The following is a 5,689-nucleotide window of genomic DNA, read 5'->3' on the forward strand; positions in this document are numbered from 1 at the left end:
TGCATTTTGTTCCTTCTCTTCATTTTGTGTAGCACTGTCTTCTGCCCTTTGTTGTAGATCTTTGCTGTAGTTATAACCTTCACACCTACTGAAGTTCAGGTGGAGCTCTACAGAGTTTGGAGTTACCCAGCTGCGTCTGGCTTAGGTCTGGCTGCTGTGCTCAGCTCCTTCCCGCTGCGGACCTGCGCTAGGATTGGGTCTGGGTGTTCCTGGAACTCGGCAGAAATTCCTACTTAGCCCGAGGGGTGGGGCAGGTAAGGTGAAGTGGTGGGGGGCAGGCCAAGGGGGTGGGAGAGGGTCCGGCCCTCGCTGCGCCTGGGCTGGAACTGGTCCCGCCGGTGCTGGGTAGCAGGAAGCTCGCCGCACACTCACCGGACCTGGGCTAGGACTGGGTCTGGGGGTTCAAGGAAGTCGGCAGAAATTCCTACTGGGCGGGAGGGGTGGGGACGTACGGCGGAGTGGTGGGGGGCGGCCCGAGGGGGCGGGAGAGGGTCCGGCCCTCGCTGTGCCTGGGCTGGGACTGGTCCCGCCGGCGCCTTTCTCTTAATTTTTATTCTCTTTTTCTTTCTTACATTTTATCTTTTTCATTTTTTCTTCTTTTCTTGTTTGTTCTTTTCTGTTATTTTGGTATAACTGTATTAAATTCATTTTACTCCTTAGTAGACTCATTGATTTTTTTGAATTTTATTTTTTAAATTCTTCTAGTCCCTCGTTTATCATTACTATTATAGCAATTAAACTTTATGAAGCTTTACATAGTTACTCAAATTTATGCTAATACTGTTGATTTCTTTTCTATTGTTGTTGGGGTTGTAGTTATTGCATTCAGTAAATATTTACTGTGTGTCAAAATTAGGGTTTTATTTAGTGTATATACAATGTTATGGATCACTTTTCTATGGCTAAAGATGGTACAGTATTGGTTCTTTTGGTACATAGATTTTCACTTTCCTTTGATAGAATTTGTGTTATTGATGTTTTGCTATTAGCAGGGTGGGATGGTTGTTGTATTATTAATTTTCTCTGTAAGACAATACCTGGATTGCCTTTGTGTTATTAACAATACTGCAGCCCATTCCCAGAGACCTGCCTGCCAGGGCCATTAGACTACAACCTCTTCTTCCAAACTGATGGAGGTTCTTGTTGTTGAAACAGAGGCAAAGACCTGTAGTTAGCCACACCTAGAGTGTACCACTGAAAAGCAGACACTAACTAAAGACATCTTTATATTAGCAACAAAGGCTTGTCAATATAATCAGCTTTCAGACCTCAGGAAACACACACAGACACACACACACACACACACACACTCCATGAGAAAAGGCAACAAAATGCTTCCCAAACCTCAAAAACTACCAACTCCTCCAGAGCAGATTCATGGGGCATTAGATGAGGGAATAAAAATCCATACAACTGAATTATTCAAAATGATAAAAGAGGAGCAAATGCCAAATAATAACTTGTATGCTCAAAACATACAATTAAACAGGCGATGGTCTTCATAAACCAAATGATCAGTCAGTTTACATAAGACACGAATAAAAAGTTAACTGATTTAAAATGTGAATGACTAGTTTAGCCAAGAATTAGAGTTCTAGAAAATGTATCAAATGGAAATCCAGAGGATTAAAAATTGTATTGAAAAGATGGGGAGCAAAAGTGACCAATGAGAGGACAGCGTATAACAACTAGAAGATAAGACTGATGGCAGGGACTCAGTGATACCTGAAAAAACAAGAACACATGAAAAATGGATTCAACAGCTTCTAGACAACAAAAACAAGGCTAGTCAAAGATTAATTGGAATTAGTGAAAAACCAGAAGACAGCATGAATGATATAAAAACCTGTTTCCAGAAATAATAGAAAATGTGAGGAAAGAATTTCATATACAGATAACCAAGGCACATAGGACCCCAGAATAGCCATCATTGTAAAGAATACTTCAGGGGTCAGGGAGATGGCTCAGGAGAATAAGCGCTTGCCTAGCACCTATAGTATTTATTGTTTTGTTTTTGCTTTTGTGGAACCAGGGATTGAACTCAGGCCCTTGCACTTGCCAGGGAAGCACTTATTCCACTGAGCCAGCTCCCTGGCCCCCACCTATAGTATTTAGATGCCAATAGAATACCCATCTCTGACAGGACTAAACAAAAAAAGGGGATACAAAGGAAGGACCATTTTGTATTTGTATATACAGAATAGTTGGGATAGATATACAGCTATTTTTGCTTAATTCAATGAGAGGAAACATTTGTACTAATAATGTTTGGACAGGATATCCTGTCTGCATCTTGTACTATGGACAAGTGCTAAGAAGATAACAATGTACAATGCATTAATTATTGAAACTGTCCTATTAATCAGCTTTGAAACTGTCTCACTGATATTTGTTTCTAAATAAAACAAAACAAAAGAAAAGAATAAGCGCTTGCCTGGCAAGCACAGAGTCCTGAGTTCAATCTCTGGTACCACACGCACACACACAAAAAAGAAAAGAAAAGAAAAAGAAAGAAAGAATACTCCATGACACATAATCAAAATGCCAGGAGCCCGACAAAAAGGACAGAGTCTTAAAAGCTATTAGGTAAAAGCAACAAATCAGTTATAAAGATACACCTGTTAGAATTATATAAGATTTCTCAATGTAAACATTAGAAGCCAGGAGAGCTTAGAGCAAACTGTTTCAAACACTAAAAGTACAATTTTCAAGCCAGATTAATATATCCTGCAAATCTATCTTTCAAAAGTGATAGAGAAATAAGGTCTGAGCATGGCAAAGAGCACATTAAGAAATTCATGACCATTAAATCAGCACTCTAAAAAATTCTTAAGGGTACCCTAGAAAGAGACAGTGAAGCCAAAATGCTAAAAAGTCTGATGGAATGAATTTACCAGGTGGGGGAAGCAGTTAAAAACAAAGAAAATAAAAGATAATCAACAAGAGAAAACTTGCTGTGACCAGAATAAGTCAATAGCTTTCAATATAACTCTTTTAAAAAGGTAATTGTTTATTGGTACGTTTTAAATATACATAATGATCACATTCGTCATAGGGACTTTGTACCTGTACATGATATATTTTAACTTCTCTTTTTTCCCATTCTCCCTCTCCCCCTCCCCTCCCCTCCCCTTAACTCATTTCACCTCCCTATTGCCCCCCCCCAACCGGGGATTGAACTCAGGCCCTTGCACTTGCCAGGGAAGTGCTTATTCTACTGAATCATCTCCCTGGCCCCTCACCTCCCTTTTACAAAAGCTTTGTTGCCATTTTTCTTTTTTTCTCTTCTTTCTTTCCCTTCCCTTTCTTTCACACTCCTCCCTCCCTACTTCCTTTTCCCAACTGATCATTTTGTTCTTATTTTCAGAGTATCTAGCATATATTCTAGCCTTATTTATACTTTTAGTTTCTTTCTTTTTTTAAAGTTGGGAAGGATTTTTTTTTTTGCGGGGGGGGCGCTGGCTCAGGCTGCCTTAAGGGTGGGTCTGGTAAGGCTTGTGGAGCTGGGGATGGAACTTCCGTCCCCTGTGCCTGACTGGGTTTGCCCCAGCAGGTGCTTAAACAACTGAGCTAAACCACAGGCCCTCTACTTTCAGCTTCTTACACCAGAGAAACTATGTGGAATTTATACACGTGTGTTCAATTTATTTCACTTAAGAATATGGTCTCAAGGTGCATTCATTTACCTAGAAATGTCTCAAGCTTATCCTTTATGGCAAAGTACTACTCCATTATATGAAAAAAAAGTATCTTTCTTTTTGTGGTACTGGGGATCAAACTAAGGACCGTGCACTTGCTAGGCATGTGTTTATTACACTGAGCTGTATTATCTCCCCAGCTCTCCACATCTTCTTTATCCATTCAGAAATTGATGAGAATTTAGCTGTTCTCAAGATTTAGCTAATTACAAACTGTTCTGGTATGTTTCTAATTATTTTGGGAAGACAACAAGAAGGGGAAAAGCTGAGTAAAATGGAATCTCTAGTTTTGGTTTGCAAAGGAGTCTCCACACTGATTTCCACAGTGCTTGCAGCAGCCTAACTCCCACCAACAGCGGAGAAGTATTCCTTTTGCCCCACAGCCTCACCAGCATTTGTTATTGGTTTATTTCTTGATAATAGCCATTCTTTTTGGAGGGAGATGGAATCTAAATGTTATTTTAGTTTGAAATCTCTCAAATGACCAGTGATGTTGGGCATTTTTTCTTGTATTTATTTGTCATTTTTCCTCTTCATTTGAGAAGTGTCTATTCATTTCAGTTGTACATTTTTGGATTGGGTTTTTATGTCTTGGGGTTATGTTTTCTTGTTTGTGTTCTTCGTATATTTTAGGCATTAATTTTTTTTTTTTTTTTTTTTTTGCAGAACCGGGGATTGAACTCAGGCCCTTGCGCTTGCCAGGGAAGCACTTATTCCGCTGAGCCATCTCCCCAGCCCCTAGGCATTAATCTTTTGTCTGAGGAACAGTTGTCAAAATTATTTTTCCACTCTGTTGCCTGGCTCAAGACTCTGTTGATGATATATTTTCTTATGCAAAAGGTTTAGCCAAGTGTGGTGATGCGCACCTGTAATTCCAGAACTCCAGAGGCTCAGGCCGGAGGATTGCTGTGAGTTTTGAGGCCAGTCTAGGCTACAAAGTGAGTCCAAGATCAGTGTGGACTGCATAGTGAAACGGTCTCAAAAAACACAAAAACTTTTTAATAAAATGAGATACAATGTACTTAATCCACTGAGTTATCTGACCAGCCCTTGTTCTAAAAGTTTGAGGTTCACATTTGGTTGTTTATTTGAGCTTGTTTAATTTTCCTCATGTGACAATTCACTGCTATGAATGTTCAACTTAGGACAGCTTTTACTGCTTCTCATAAGTCAGATATGTTGCATTGACATTGTCATAAAATTGTAGGTACTGTTTAATTCTTATTTTAATTTCATCTGTGACCCTTCAGTTGTTCAGGAGTGTGTTATTTAATTTCCATGTGCTTTTGGAGTTTTTTTGGTTTGTTTTGCTGTTGATTTCCAATTTCATTGCACTATAGTCAGATAGTATGCATTTTAATTCCTTTCCATTTATTTAAGCATGTGCTATGAACTAGTATGTGGTCTATTTTTGAGAAAGTCCCATGCACAGCTGAATTTAATGTATATGCTAGTGTTACTAAGTTGAACATTCTGTGGACATCTACTAAGTCCATTCGTTCACCAGTTTGACTTGGTTCTCATATTCTTTATTGATTTGCTTCTAGTTGTCTATTTTTTGTCTAGTGGGTTAAAGTTCCCCATTACAACTGTGTTAATGCTTATTTGATCTTTCATGTCCATTTCATTTTGTTGGATGTACCAATATTTGGTGCATATATATTGATGATTATTAGTTTTTCCTGTGTAAGTTTTCCCTTAACAAGTATGTAGTGACCTTCTTTGTCTCTTTTGATCAGTCGTGGCTTGAAGAATATTTTGTCTGCAAATAGAATAGCTATCTGTTTTTCCACATTCCTGTCACACAAAGTACTATTTTCCATCTTTTAACTTTCAATCTCTGAATTTCATTTTGAGTTAAATGTGTTTCTTGTATACAGTATATCACTGGATCTTGTTTCTTGATCCATTCTGCAAGTCTTTTTTTGATTGGTGAATTGAAATTAACATTATTTACATTGATGGTGATAGCTGATATGTATTGACTTATC

Source organism: Octodon degus, unplaced genomic scaffold, assembly GCF_000260255.1.
Source record: "Octodon degus isolate 3935 unplaced genomic scaffold, OctDeg1.0 scaffold00353, whole genome shotgun sequence".
Classification (NCBI taxonomy): Eukaryota; Metazoa; Chordata; class Mammalia; order Rodentia; family Octodontidae; genus Octodon; species Octodon degus.